General features: G+C 50.6%; 6 non-coding genes and 7 pseudogenes across 6 annotated transcripts; all 13 read right to left on the reverse strand.

Moving 5' to 3' along the window:
* Positions 1-781: 781 nt before the first annotated feature.
* LOC141135315 (U4 spliceosomal RNA) lies at positions 782-846 on the reverse strand (annotated as a pseudogene).
* Positions 847-1412: 566 nt separating this feature from the next.
* Positions 1413-1485, reverse strand: TRNAK-UUU (transfer RNA lysine (anticodon UUU)). Its single transcript has one exon. It is a non-coding gene; the product is annotated as a tRNA-Lys (tRNA).
* A 641-nt stretch (positions 1486-2126) lies between these two features.
* Positions 2127-2267, reverse strand: LOC141135013 (U4 spliceosomal RNA). The gene has a single exon (XR_012243320.1). It is a non-coding gene; the product is annotated as a U4 spliceosomal RNA (small nuclear RNA).
* Positions 2268-3547: 1280 nt separating this feature from the next.
* Positions 3548-3671, reverse strand: LOC141135679 (U4 spliceosomal RNA; annotated as a pseudogene).
* Positions 3672-4796: 1125 nt separating this feature from the next.
* Positions 4797-4861, reverse strand: LOC141135397 (U4 spliceosomal RNA; annotated as a pseudogene).
* Positions 4862-6141: 1280 nt separating this feature from the next.
* On the reverse strand, positions 6142-6280 carry LOC141135697 (U4 spliceosomal RNA). Its single transcript, XR_012243581.1, has one exon. It is a non-coding gene; the product is annotated as a U4 spliceosomal RNA (small nuclear RNA).
* A 1147-nt stretch (positions 6281-7427) lies between these two features.
* LOC141135399 (U4 spliceosomal RNA) lies at positions 7428-7492 on the reverse strand (annotated as a pseudogene).
* A 566-nt stretch (positions 7493-8058) lies between these two features.
* TRNAK-UUU (transfer RNA lysine (anticodon UUU)) lies at positions 8059-8131 on the reverse strand. The gene has a single exon. It is a non-coding gene; the product is annotated as a tRNA-Lys (tRNA).
* A 641-nt stretch (positions 8132-8772) lies between these two features.
* On the reverse strand, positions 8773-8913 carry LOC141135256 (U4 spliceosomal RNA). The gene has a single exon (XR_012243537.1). It is a non-coding gene; the product is annotated as a U4 spliceosomal RNA (small nuclear RNA).
* A 566-nt stretch (positions 8914-9479) lies between these two features.
* Positions 9480-9552, reverse strand: TRNAK-UUU (transfer RNA lysine (anticodon UUU)). The gene has a single exon. It is a non-coding gene; the product is annotated as a tRNA-Lys (tRNA).
* A 641-nt stretch (positions 9553-10193) lies between these two features.
* On the reverse strand, positions 10194-10315 carry LOC141135538 (U4 spliceosomal RNA; annotated as a pseudogene).
* Positions 10316-12622: 2307 nt separating this feature from the next.
* On the reverse strand, positions 12623-12687 carry LOC141135316 (U4 spliceosomal RNA; annotated as a pseudogene).
* A 1280-nt stretch (positions 12688-13967) lies between these two features.
* LOC141135680 (U4 spliceosomal RNA) lies at positions 13968-14091 on the reverse strand (annotated as a pseudogene).
* Positions 14092-14834: the final 743 nt, after the last annotated feature.

The following is a 14834-nucleotide window of genomic DNA, read 5'->3' on the forward strand; positions in this document are numbered from 1 at the left end:
GCCACACAGTGACAAACGTGTATACAAAACAACCAAAAAAAGGACAAAAAGGTGACAAACAGGGGTAAAAGAAAGAGTGGGGAAGATAGTGAGATGGGAGAGTGAAAGTGGCCATTGTGCTATACAATGGCCGGCCCTCCGGCCAGGCATAAAAATTTCCCCTGGTCCTGGCCAAAAGGCCCGGCCCAAGAGGCAGGTGCGAAAAACGTGTGTTGTGGTGAAGTGACCATGGTGCCATAAAATCAAGTGCTTTCACACCGTGACTATACGGCACCCCTGAACTGCCACTTCAGGGGCACATTCACCACTGGCCTTTCGAAAAAGCCCTGACCACCCAGCCCAGACCACAGCAGACCCCACCACAGACAGGAAGGTTATGGAGATCAGGAAGCCGGAAAGAGCCCTTTACCATCAGGCTCTGCCGTCGCTCCCATCACTCCTCCTAATTACATTGGGGAAGTACTTGCCACTCCCTCCCCCACCTGCAAGGCAGGAGTAAGCGTTCTCTCCCAAATAACTGTCTGGAGCTAGATCCGCCCCAATCCAGGCCAGAAGACCAGGGTCCCGACCCTCTGGTTCAGACCCCGTGGTTCTCCATCCCCATCAGAAGGCTTCCTTTTCGGCTACAAACCGCTCCAGGTCACCTTCACTCCAGCAGGTTTTGCATAGCAACCGCAATCCCATCTCTATTTCGCCATAGATCAGGGACGGAAGCAAGCGCCACCTCCTGGAAACTGATAAGAATAGATACTACACTTGATCTTCGCCAAAAGGCCGAGAAGCAATTAGCAATAATCACGCCTCAGTTGAACCTCATTGGCTATGATACTGCCACTGCGCAAAGCTAACCAAATCAGTGCCTGCCAACATCTGCCCTTCCTTGGAGGAGAAATTGACATTGAGGAGAGACACATAAGTGTCATCCAGTGGGCCGCTGAGCATTCTGGGACTTGGCATGTTAATGAGACAGGGACGATGCCTAAGTGGGCATTGTTTACCCACTGAATAGTGTTAGCATTTGAAAGAACTAAGGAGAATCTAAAGGGACAGGGCCCTAGATGTCAGATGCGTTTCTCCCACAGCAGTCCTGAAAGGCCACTGGGAGCGTATGTGTTTGAACAGCTATGCTGCTGAGAAAAGACCAAGGTGGAAGGATTTGGGGCCTTTGTTGAAAGTTCGCTAGATAACATGCCTGAACTGGAGCCCAGGTAAGCTGCCATAGACAAGGGTTGTTGGGAAACAGTTGGTCAAGCAATCACCTTCAGCCACCTTTATTTCTGGCAGATTCCAGGAGCCTAGAAAGGGGGAAGTTAGGACATTTCATCTCTCTGAGCCAGTGAGCATTCCCGGCAGATGTGCATAAAGACTGTCCTATTGGCAGCTCAAAGGCCTCATAGGTAAGTGAAAGGCACCGCCCGAACAGGGACTTGAACCCTGGACCCTCAGATTAAAAGTCTGATGCTCTACCGACTGAGCTATCCGGGCTCTCAAAGCTCCTCCTCCATAGCGGTCCAAGCTGCTTGAATCTTGACATGTATGGTGGAAAAAGACCATTCAGCCAAGGGGACCGGGTGCCTGAAAGCACAAGTATTTGGCTTGCCCAGGCTGGCCAATCGTCCTCTCCCGTTTAATTTTCTAGGACAGGTTGAAGATAAAAGGGAGAATCTAACCTGCAACCATGCAGATAGGGTCCAGTCCGGTACAGGTGGAGAACGCCTAAAGTTTCTGCCTTAGTTTTACCTACAGTTCAATGCTCTTTGACCGGAAACAAGGGCCTTGCAAAAAGACACCGCCCGAAAGGCTTCCTTAACCCTGGACCAACACGCTTCCAGTATTCTTAATCAGTGACTGGGTTACAAATAAAGACAGTTCACCTTGAGCCTCATGTTGCCAGGTCCAGCAGAAGAAACCCAGGCAAAAAAACGAGGTAGAGTCCACTCTGGATTACAGGCAAGTGAAGAACGAGCGGCGCGTGCCAATCACTGATTGTTCTACCCAGGCTGCGTGATGACACAAAAGCTCTCTATGGTGTCAATGGGCCCGTGACTCACTTTCTCAACTCTAACGCATCTCAGTCTGCATGTAAGAAGCCGTCACTTATCTGCTGTTGAAAACACATTGCTCAGTCTCCTCAGAGACTCTCAAAAATTGCCAGTGCTGACTGTATTTCAAGTCATCGTGGCGGGGTATTGGGAAAAGTTTTCAATTAGCAATAATCACGCCTCAGTTGAACCTCATTGGCTATGATACTGCCACTGCGCAAAGCTAACCAAATCAGTGCCTGCCAACATCTGCCCTTCCTTGGAGGAGAAATTGACATTGAGGAGAGACACATAAGTGTCATCCAGTGGGCCGCTGAGCATTCTGGGACTTGGCATGTTAATGAAACAGGGACGATGCCTAAGTGGGCATTGTTTACCCACTGAATAGTGTTAGCATTTGAAAGAACTAAGGAGAATCTAAAGGGACAGGGCCCTAGATGTCAGATGCGTTTCTCCCACAGCAGTCCTGAAAGGCCACTGGGAGCGTATGTGTTTGAACAGCTATGCTGCTGAGAAAAGACCAAGGTGGAAGGATTTGGGGCCTTTGTTGAAAGTTCGCTAGATAACATGCCTGAACTGGAGCCCAGGTAAGCTGCCATAGACAAGGGTTGTTGGGAAACAGTTGGTCAAGCAATCACCTTCAGCCACCTTTATTCCTGGCAGATTCCAGGAGCCTAGAAAGGGGGAAGTTAGGACATTTCATCTCTCTGAGCCAGTGAGCATTCCCGGCAGATGTGCATAAAGACTGCCCTATTGGCAGCTCAAAGGCCTCATAGGTAAGTGAAAGGCACTGCCCGAACAGGGACTTGAACCCTGGACCCTCAGATTAAAAGTCTGATGCTCTACCGACTGAGCTATCCAGGCTCTCAAAGCTCATCCTCCATAGCGGTCCAAGCTGCTTGAATCTTGACATGTATGGTGGAAAAAGACCATTCAGCCAAGGGGACCGGGTGCCTGAAAGCACAAGTATTTGGCTTGCCCAGGCTGGCCAATCGTCCTCTCCCGTTTAATTTTCTAGGACAGGTTGAAGATAAAAGGGAGAATCTAACCTGCAACCATGCAGATAGGGTCCAGTCCGGTACAGGTGGAGAACGCCTAAAGTTTCTGCCTTAGTTTTACCTACAGTTCAATGCTCTTTGACCGGAAACAAGGGCCTTGCAAAAAGACACCGCCCGAAAGGCTTCCTTAACCCTGGACCAACACGCTTCCAGTATTCTTAATCAGTGACTGGGTTACAAATAAAGACAGTTCACCTTGAGCCTCATGTTGCCAGGTCCAGCAGAAGAAACCCAGGCAAAAAAACGAGGTAGAGTCCACTCTGGATTACAGGCAAGTGAAGAACGAGCGGCGCGTGCCAATCACTGATTGTTCTACCCAGGCTGCGTGATGACACAAAAGCTCTCTATGGTGTCAATGGGCCCGTGACTCACTTTCTCAACTCTAACGCATCTCAGTCTGCATGTAAGAAGCCGTCACTTATCTGCTGTTGAAAACACATTGCTCAGTCTCCTCAGAGACTCTCAAAAATTGCCAGTGCTGACTGTATTTCAAGTCATCGTGGCGGGGTATTGGGAAAAGTTTTCAATTAGCAATAATCACTCTCTATCGAAAAGCCAGTGGCGTGCAAAACACACCTCAAAAACTTCCACCCGGTGCCAAAAAAAAGTGCCCACACATAGAGAGTGAAACACAAAAACGTGCAACGGGTGTACAGAGTCCTCCACTAGGGAAGGACCTTACCCTGATCCCCCGGGGCGTTAGGCTCCGGACAGGGACTGAGGTACTCAGACAAAGGGTCCATCTGGCCGAAACCAGGCGGACCCCCACAACTGGAAGGACTGCCGAAGCAGACCAACCCAAGTACAGTGGGGCTCTCCCGAAGAGAGACCCCTCAAAGGAGAGGGCGAACCAAGCCAAAAGGCCTATGTCCACCCCCTCCCAAGACTTTCAGAGTAGGCCCGAGGACCCACACCCTACTCGCCACACAGTGACAAACGTGTATACAAAACAACCAAAAAAAGGACAAAAAGGTGACAAACAGGGGTAAAAGAAAGAGTGGGGAAGATAGTGAGATGGGAGAGTGAAAGTGGCCATTGTGCTATACAATGGCCGGCCCTCCGGCCAGGCATAAAAATTTCCCCTGGTCCTGGCCAAAAGGCCCGGCCCAAGAGGCAGGTGCGAAAAACCTGTGTTGTGGTGAAGTGACCATGGTGCCATAAAATCAAGTGCTTTCACACCGTGACTATACGGCACCCCTGAACTGCCACTTCAGGGGCACATTCACCACTGGCTTTTCGAAAAAGCCCTGACCCACAGCCCAGACCACAGCAGCCCCCACCCCAGGCAGAAAGGTATGGAGTTCTGGAAGCTTGGAGAGAGCCCTTGCCATCAGGCTTCACCGTCATTCCGTCCCTCCTACCTAATTACATTTGGGAAATACTGGCCGCTCCCCCGGTGGGAGCAAGGGGAGCCAGCGTTCTCTCCCAAATAACTGTCCAGAGCTAGAGCTGCCCCAATCCAGGCCAGAAGGCCAGGATCCCGACCCTCCGCCAAGACCGAATGGTTCTCCGTCCCCATCAGAAGGCTTCCCTTTCGGCTACAAACCGCTCCGGGTTACCTTCACTCCAGCAGGTTTTGCATAGCAACCGCAATCCCATCTCTATCTCGCCATAGATCAGGGACAGAAGCAAGCGCCACCTCCTGGAAACTGATAAGAACAGATACTACACTCGATCTTCGCCAAAAGGCCGAGAAGCAATTAGCAATAATCACGCCTCAGTTGAACCTCATTGGCTATGATACTGCCACTGCGCAAAGCTAACCGAATCAGTGCCTGCCAACATCTGCCCTTCCTTGGAGGAGAAATTGACATTGAGGAGAGACACATAAGTGTCATCCAGTGGGCCGCTGAGCATTCTGGGACTTGGCATGTTAATGAGACAGGGACGATGCCTAAGTGGGCATTGTTTACCCACTGAATAGTGTTAGCATTTGAAAGAACTAAGGAGAATCTAAAGGGACAGGGCCCTAGATGTCAGATGCGTTTCTCCCACAGCAGTCCTGAAAGGCCACTGGGAGCGTATGTGTTTGAACAGCTATGCTGCTGAGAAAAGACCAAGGTGGAAGGATTTGGGGCCTTTGTTGAAAGTTCGCTAGATAACATGCCTGAACTGGAGCCCAGGTAAGCTGCCATAGACAAGGGTTGTTGGGAAACAGTTGGTCAAGCAATCACCTTCAGCCACCTTTATTTCTGGCAGATTCCAGGAGCCTAGAAAGGGGGAAGTTAGGGCATTTCATCTCTCTGAGCCAGTGAGCATTCCCGGCAGATGTGCATAAAGACTGCCCTATTGGCAGCTCAAAGGCCTCATAGGTAAGTGAAAGGCACCGCCCAAACAGGGACTTGAACCCTGGACCCTCAGATTAAAAGTCTGATGCTCTACCGACTGAGCTATCCGGGCTCTCAAAGCTCCTCCTCCATAGCGGTCCAAGCTGCTTGAATCTTGACATGTATGGTGGAAAAAGACCATTCAGCCAAGGGGACCGGGTGCCTGAAAGCACAAGTATTTGGCTTGCCCAGGCTGGCCAATCGTCCTCTCCCGTTTAATTTTCTAGGACAGGTTGAAGATAAAAGGGAGAATCTAACCTGCAACCATGCAGATAGGGTCCAGTCCGGTACAGGTGGAGAACGCCTAAAGTTTCTGCCTTAGTTTTACCTACAGTTCAATGCTCTTTGACCGGAAACAAGGGCCTTGCAAAAAGACACCGCCCGAAAGGCTTCCTTAACCCTGGACCAACACGCTTCCAGTATTCTTAATCAGTGACTGGGTTACAAATAAAGACAGTTCACCTTGAGCCTCATGTTGCCAGGTCCAGCAGAAGAAACCCAGGCAAAAAAACGAGGTAGAGTCCACTCTGGATTACAGGCAAGTGAAGAACGAGCGGCGCGTGCCAATCACTGATTGTTCTACCCAGGCTGCGTGATGACACAAAAGCTCTCTATGGTGTCAATGGGCCCGTGACTCACTTTCTCAACTCTAACGCATCTCAGTCTGCATGTAAGAAGCCGTCACTTATCTGCTGTTGAAAACACATTGCTCAGTCTCCTCAGAGACTCTCAAAAATTGCCAGTGCTGACTGTATTTCAAGTCATCGTGGCGGGGTATTGGGAAAAGTTTTCAATTAGCAATAATCACGCCTCAGTTTTTTTTTTTTTTTTTTAATCACTCTATCGAAAAGCCAGTGGCGTGCAAAACACACCTCAAAAACTTCCACCCGGTGCCAAAAAAAAGTGCCCACACATAGAGAGTGAAACACAAAAACGTGCAACGGGTGTACAGAGTCCTCCACTAGGGAAGGACCTTACCCTGATCCCCCGGGGCGTTAGGCTCCAGACAGGGACTGAGGTACTCAGACAAAGGGTCCATCCGGCCGAAACCAGGCGGACCCCCACAACTGGAAGGACTGCCGAAGCAGACCAACCCAAGTACAGTGGGGCTCTCCCGAAGAGAGACCCCTCAAAGGAGAGGGCGAACCAAGCCAAAAGGCCTATGTCCACCCCCTCCCAAGACTTTCAGAGTAGGCCCGAGGACCCACACCCTACTCGCCACACAGTGACAAAACGTGTATACAAAGACAACCAAAAAAAAGACAAAAAGATGACAAACAGGGGTAAAAGAAAGAGTGGGGAAGATAGTGAGATGGGAGAGTGAAAGTGGCCATTGTGCTATACAATGGCCGGCCCTCCAGCCAGGCATAAAAATTTCCCCTGGTCCTGGCCAAAAGGCCCGGCCCAAGAGGCAGGTGCGAAAAACGTGTGTTGTGGTGAAGTGACCATGGTGCCATAAAATCAAGTGCTTTCACACCGTGACTATACGGCACCCCTGAACTGCCACTTCAGGGGCACATTCACCACAGGCTTTTCGAAAAAGCCCTGACCACCCAGCCCAGACCACAGCAGACCCCACCACAGACAGGAAGGATATGGAGATCAGGAAGCCGGAAAGAGCCCTTTACCATCAGGCTCTGCCGTCGCTCCCATCACTCCTCCTAATTACATTCGGGAAGTACTTGCCACTCCCTCCCCCCCTTGCAAGGCAGGAGTAAGCGTTCTCTCCCAAATAACTATCTGGAGCTAGATCCGCCCCAATCCAGGCCAGAAGGCCAGGGTCCCGACCCTCTGGTTCAGACCCCGTGGTTCTCCATCCCCATCAGAAGGCTTCCCTTTCGGCTACAAACCGCTCCAGGTCACCTTCACTCCAGCAGGTTTTGCATAGCAACCGCAATCCCATCTCTATTTCGCCATAGATCAGGGACGGAAGCAAGCGCCACCTCCTGGAAACTGATAAGAACAGATACTACACTCGATCTTCGCCAAAAGGCCGAGAAGCAATTAGCAATAATCACGCCTCAGTTGAACCTCATTGGCTATGATACTGCCACTGCGCAAAGCTAACCAAATCAGTGCCTGCCAACATCTGCCCTTCCTTGGAGGAGAAATTGACATTGAGGAGAGACACATAAGTGTCATCCAGTGGGCCGCTGAGCATTCTGGGACTTGGCATGTTAATGAGACAGGGACGATGCCTAAGTGGGCATTGTTTACCCACTGAATAGTGTTAGCATTTGAAAGAACTAAGGAGAATCTAAAGGGACAGGGCCCTAGATGTCAGATGCGTTTCTCCCACAGCAGTCCTGAAAGGCCACTGGGAGCGTATGTGTTTGAACAGCTATGCTGCTGAGAAAAGACCAAGGTGGAAGGATTTGGGGCCTTTGTTGAAAGTTCGCTAGATAACATGCCTGAACTGGAGCCCAGGTAAGCTGCCATAGACAAGGGTTGTTGGGAAACAGTTGGTCAAGCAATCACCTTCAGCCACCTTTATTTCTGGCAGATTCCAGGAGCCTAGAAAGGGGGAAGTTAGGGCATTTCATCTCTCTGAGCCAGTGAGCATTCCCGGCAGATGTGCATAAAGACTGCCCTATTGGCAGCTCAAAGGCCTCATAGGTAAGTGAAAGGCACCGCCCGAACAGGGACTTGAACCCTGGACCCTCAGATTAAAAGTCTGATGCTCTACCGACTGAGCTATCCGGGCTCTCAAAGCTCCTCCTCCATAGCGGTCCAAGCTGCTTGAATCTTGACATGTATGGTGGAAAAAGACCATTCAGCCAAGGGGACCGGGTGCCTGAAAGCACAAGTATTTGGCTTGCCCAGGCTGGCCAATCGTCCTCTCCCGTTTAATTTTCTAGGACAGGTTGAAGATAAAAGGGAGAATCTAACCTGCAACCATGCAGATAGGGTCCAGTCCGGTACAGGTGGAGAACGCCTAAAGTTTCTGCCTTAGTTTTACCTACAGTTCAATGCTCTTTGACCGGAAACAAGGGCCTTGCAAAAAGACACCGCCCGAAAGGCTTCCTTAACCCTGGACCAACACGCTTCCAGTATTCTTAATCAGTGACTGGGTTACAAATAAAGACAGTTCACCTTGAGCCTCATGTTGCCAGGTCCAGCAGAAGAAACCCAGGCAAAAAAACGAGGTAGAGTCCACTCTGGATTACAGGCAAGTGAAGAACGAGCGGCGCGTGCCAATCACTGATTGTTCTACCCAGGCTGCGTGATGACACAAAAGCTCTCTATGGTGTCAATGGGCCCGTGACTCACTTTCTCAACTCTAACGCATCTCAGTCTGCATGTAAGAAGCCGTCACTTATCTGCTGTTGAAAACACATTGCTCAGTCTCCTCAGAGACTCTCAAAAATTGCCAGTGCTGACTGTATTTCAAGTTATCGTGGCGGGGTATTGGGAAAAGTTTTCAATTAGCAATAATCATGCCTCAGTTGAACCTCATTGGCTATGATACTGCCACTGCGCAAAGCTAACCAAATCAGTGCCTGCCAACATCTGCCCTTCCTTGGAGGAGAAATTGACATTGAGGAGAGACACATAAGTGTCATCCAGTGGGCCGCTGAGCATTCTGGGACTTGGCATGTTAATGAGACAGGGACGATGCCTAAGTGGGCATTGTTTACCCACTGAATAGTGTTAGCATTTGAAAGAACTAAGGAGAATCTAAAGGGACAGGGCCCTAGATGTCAGATGCGTTTCTCCCACAGCAGTCCTGAAAGGCCACTGGGAGCATATGTGTTTGAACAGCTATGCTGCTGAGAAAAGACCAAGGTGGAAGGATTTGGGGCCTTTGTTGAAAGTTCGCTAGATAACATGCCTGAACTGGAGCCCAGGTAAGCTGCCATAGACAAGGGTTGTTGGGAAACAGTTGGTCAAGCAATCACCTTCAGCCACCTTTATTTCTGGCAGATTCCAGGAGCCTAGAAAGGGGGAAGTTAGGACATTTCATCTCTCTGAGCCAGTGAGCATTCCCGGCAGATGTGCATAAAGACTGCCCTATTGGCAGCTCAAAGGCCTCATAGGTAAGTGAAAGGCACCGCCCGAACAGGGACTTGAACCCTGGACCCTCAGATTAAAAGTCTGATGCTCTACCGACTGAGCTATCCGGGCTCTCAAAGCTCCTCCTCCATAGCGGTCCAAGCTGCTTGAATCTTGACATGTATGGTGGAAAAAGACCATTCAGCCAAGGGAACCGGGTGCCTGAAAGCACAAGTATTTGGCTTGCCCAGGCTGGCCAATCGTCCTCTCCCGTTTAATTTTCTAGGACAGGTTGAAGATAAAAGGGAGAATCTAACCTGCAACCATGCAGATAGGGTCCAGTCCGGTACAGGTGGAGAACGCCTAAAGTTTCTGCCTTAGTTTTACCTACAGTTCAATGCTCTTTGACCGGAAACAAGGGCCTTGCAAAAAGACACCGCCCGAAAGGCTTCCTTAACCCTGGACCAACACGCTTCCAGTATTCTTAATCAGTGACTGGGTTACAAATAAAGACAGTTCACCTTGAGCCTCATGTTGCCAGGTCCAGCAGAAGAAACCCAGGCAAAAAAACGAGGTAGAGTCCACTCTGGATTACAGGCAAGTGAAGAACGAGCGGCGCGTGCCAATCACTGATTGTTCTACCCAGGCTGCGTGATGACACAAAAGCTCTCTATGGTGTCAATGGGCCCGTGACTCACTTTCTCAACTCTAACGCATCTCAGTCTGCATGTAAGAAGCCGTCACTTATCTGCTGTTGAAAACACATTGCTCAGTCTCCTCAGAGACTCTCAAAAATTGCCAGTGCTGACTGTATTTCAAGTCATCGTGGCGGGGTATTGGGAAAAGTTTTCAATTAGCAATAATCACTCTATCGAAAAGCCAGTGGCGTGCAAAACACACCTCAAAAACTTCCACCCGGTGCCAAAAAAAAGTGCCCACACATAGAGAGTGAAACACAAAAAAGTGCAACGGGTGTACAGAGTCCTCCACTAGGGAAGGACCTTACCCTGATCCCCCGGGGCGTTAGGCTCCAGACAGGGACTGAGGTACTCAGACAAAGGGTCCATCTGGCCGAAACCAGGTGGACCCCCACAACTGGAAGGTCTGCCGAAGCAGACCGACCCAAGTACAGTGGGGCTCCCCCGAAGGGAGACCCCTCAAAGGAGAGGGCGAACCAAGCCAAAAGGCCTATGTCCACCCCCTCCCAAGACTTTCAGAGTAGGCCCGAGGACCCACACCCTACTCGCCACACAGTGACAAAACGTGTATACAAAGACAACCAAAAAAAGACAAAAAGGTGACAAACAGGGGTAAAAGAAAGAGTGGGGAAGATAGTGAGATGGGAGAGTGAAAGTGGCCATTGTGCTATACAATGGCCGGCCCTCCGGCCAGGCATAAAAATTTCCCCTGGTCCTGGCCAAAAGGCCCGGCCCAAGAGGCAGGTGCGAAAAACGTGTGTTGTGGTGAAGTGACCATGGTGCCATAAAATCAAGTGCTTTCACACCGTGACTATACGGCACCCCTGAACTGCCACTTCAGGGGCACATTCACCACTGGCTTTTCGAAAAAGCCCTGACCCACAGCCCAGACCACAGCAGCCCCCACCCCAGGTAGAAAGGTATGGAGTTCTGGAAGCTTGGAGAAAGCCCTTGCCATCAGGCTTCACCGTCGTTCCATCCCTCCTACCTAATTACATTTGGGAAATACTGGCAGCTCCCCCGGTGGGAGCAAGGGGAGCCAGCGTTCTCTCCCAAATAACTGTCCAGAGCTAGAGCTGCCCCAATCCAGGCCAGAAGGCCAGGATCCCGACCCTCCGCCAAGACCGAATGGTTCTCCGTCCCCATCAGAAGGCTTCCCTTTCGGCTACAAACCGCTCCGGGTTACTTTCACTCCAGCAGGTTTTGCATAGCAACCGCAATCCCATCTCTATCTCGCCATAGATCAGGGACAGAAGCAAGCGCCACCTCCTGGAAACTGATAAGAAAAGATACTAGATTTCATCTTAGCCAAAGGGCCGAGAAGCAATTAGCAATAATCACTCTATCGAAAAGCCAGTGGCGTGCAAAACACACCTCAAAAACTTCCACCCGGTGCCAAAAAAAAAGTGCCCACACATAGAGAGTGAAACACAAAAACGTGCAACGGGTGTACAGAGTCCTCCACTAGGGAAGGACCTTACCCTGATCCCCCGGGGCGTTAGGCTCCAGACAGGGACTGAGGTACTCAGACAAAGGGGTCCATCCGGCCGAAACCAGGCGGACCCCCACAACTGGAAGGACTGCCGAAGCAGACCAACCCAAGTACAGTGGGGCTCTCCCGAAGAGAGACCCCTCAAAGGAGAGGGCGAACCAAGCCAAAAGGCCTATGTCCACCCCCTCCCAAGACTTTCAGAGTAGGCCCGAGGACCCACACCCTACTCGCCACACAGTGACAAAACGTGTATACAAAGACAACCAAAAAAAAGACAAAAAGGTGACAAACAGGGGTAAAAGAAAGAGTGGGGAAGATGGTGAGATGGGAGAGTGAAAGTGGCCATTGTGCTATACAATGGCCAGCCCTCCGGCCAGGCATAAAAATTTCCCCTGGTCCTGGCCAAAAGGCCCGGCCCAAGAGGCAGGTGCGAAAAACGTGTGTTGTGGTGAAGTGACCATGGTGCCATAAAATCAAGTGCTTTCACACCGTGACTATATGGCACCCCTGAACTGCCACTTCAGGGGCACATTCACCACTGGCTTTTCGAAAAAGCCCTGACCACCCAGCCCAGACCACAGCAGACCCCACCACAGACAGGAAGGATATGGAGATCAGGAAGCCGGAAAGAGCCCTTTACCATCAGGCTCTGCCGTCGCTCCCATCACTCCTCCTAATTACATTCGGGAAGTACTTGCCACTCCCTCCCCCCCTTGCAAGGCAGGAGTAAGCGTTCTCTCCCAAATAACTGTCTGGAGCTAGATCCACCCCAATCCAGGCCAGAAGGCCAGGGTCCCGACCCTCTGGTTCAGACCCCGTGATTCTCCATCCCCATCAGAAGGCTTCCCTTTCGGCTACAAACCGCTCCAGGTCACCTTCACTCCAGCAGGTTTTGCATAGCAACCGCAATCCCATCTCTATTTCGCCATAGATCAGGGACGGAAGCAAGCGCCACCTCCTGGAAACTGATAAGAATAGATACTACACTTGATCTTCGCCAAAAGGCCGAGAAGCAATTAGCAATAATCACGCCTCAGTTGAACCTCATTGGCTATGATACTGCCACTGCGCAAAGCTAACCAAATCAGTGCCTGCCAACATCTGCCCTTCCTTGGAGGAGAAATTGACATTGAGGAGAGACACATAAGTGTCATCCAGTGGGCCGCTGAGCATTCTGGGACTTGGCATGTTAATGAGACAGGGACGATGCCTAAGTGGGCATTGTTTACCCACTGAATAGTGTTAGCATTTGAAAGAACTAAGGAGAATCTAAAGGGACAGGGCCCTAGATGTCAGATGCGTTTCTCCCACAGCAGTCCTGAAAGGCCACTGGGAGCGTATGTGTTTGAACAGCTATGCTGCTGAGAAAAGACCAAGGTGGAAGGATTTGGGGCCTTTGTTGAAAGTTCGCTAGATAACATGCCTGAACTGGAGCCCAGGTAAGCTGCCATAGACAAGGGTTGTTGGGAAACAGTTGGTCAAGCAATCACCTTCAGCCACCTTTATTTCTGGCAGATTCCAGGAGCCTAGAAAGGGGGAAGTTAGGACATTTCATCTCTCTGAGCCAGTGAGCATTCCCGGCAGATGTGCATAAAGACTGCCCTATTGGCAGCTCAAAGGCCTCATAGGTAAGTGAAAGGCACCGCCCGAACAGGGACTTGAACCCTGCACCCTCAGATTAAAAGTCTGATGCTCTACCGACTGAGCTATCCGGGCTCTCAAAGCTCCTCCTCTATAGCGGTCCAAGCTGCTTGAATCTTGACATGTATGGTGGAAAAAGACCATTCAGCCAAGGGGACCGGGTGCCTGAAAGCACAAGTATTTGGCTTGCCCAGGCTGGCCAATCGTCCTCTCCCGTTTAATTTTCTAGGACAGGTTGAAGATAAAAGGGAGAATCTAACCTGCAACCATGCAGATAGGGTCCAGTCCGGTACAGGTGGAGAACGCCTAAAGTTTCTGCCTTAGTTTTACCTACAGTTCAATGCTCTTTGACCGGAAACAAGGGCCTTGCAAAAAGACACCGCCCGAAAGGCTTCCTTAACCCTGGACCAACACGCTTCCAGTATTCTTAATCAGTGACTGGGTTACAAATAAAGACAGTTCACCTTGAGCCTCATGTTGCCAGGTCCAGCAGAAGAAACCCAGGCAAAAAAACGAGGTAGAGTCCACTCTGGATTACAGGCAAGTGAAGAACGAGCGGCGCGTGCCAATCACTGATTGTTCTACCCAGGCTGCGTGATGACACAAAAGCTCTCTATGGTGTCAATGGGCCCGTGACTCACTTTCTCAACTCTAACGCATCTCAGTCTGCATGTAAGAAGCCGTCACTTATCTGCTGTTGAAAACACATTGCTCAGTCTCCTCAGAGACTCTCAAAAATTGCCAGTGCTGACTGTATTTCAAGTCATCGTGGCGGGGTATTGGGAAAAGTTTTCAATTAGCAATAATCACTCTCTATCGAAAAGCCAGTGGCGTGCAAAACACACCTCAAAAACTTCCACCCGGTGCCAAAAAAAAGTGCCCACACATAGAGAGTGAAACACAAAAACGTGCAACGGGTGTACAGAGTCCTCCACTAGGGAAGGACCTTACCCTGATCCCCCGGGGCGTTAGGCTCCAGACAGGGACTGAGGTACTCAGACAAAGGGTCCATCCGGCCGAAACCAGGCGGACCCCCACAACTGGAAGGACTGCCGAAGCAGACCAACCCAAGTACAGTGGGGCTCTCCCGAAGAGAGACCCCTCAAAGGAGAGGGCGAACCAAGCCAAAAGGCCTATGTCCACCCCCTCCCAAGACTTTCAGAGTAGGCCCGAGGACCCACACCCTACTCGCCACACAGTGACAAAACGTGTATACAAAGACAACCAAAAAAAAGACAAAAAGGTGACAAACAGGGGTAAAAGAAAGAGTGGGGAAGATAGTGAGATGGGAGAGTGAAAGTGGCCATTGTGCTATACAATGGCCGGCCCTCCGGCCAGGCATAAAAATTTCCCCTGGTCCTGGCCAAAAGGCCCGGCCCAAGAGGCAGGTGCGAAAAACGTGTGTTGTGGTGAAGTGACCATGGTGCCATAAAATCAAGTGCTTTCACACCGTGACTATACGGCACCCCTGAACTGCCACTTCAGGGGCACATTAACCACTGGCTTTTCGAAAAAGCCCTGACCACCCAGCCCAGACCACAGCAGACCCCACCACAGACAGGAAGGATATGGAGATCAGGAAG

Source organism: Aquarana catesbeiana, linkage group LG03 (genome assembly GCF_042186555.1).
Source record: "Aquarana catesbeiana isolate 2022-GZ linkage group LG03, ASM4218655v1, whole genome shotgun sequence".
Classification (NCBI taxonomy): Eukaryota; Metazoa; Chordata; class Amphibia; order Anura; family Ranidae; genus Aquarana; species Aquarana catesbeiana.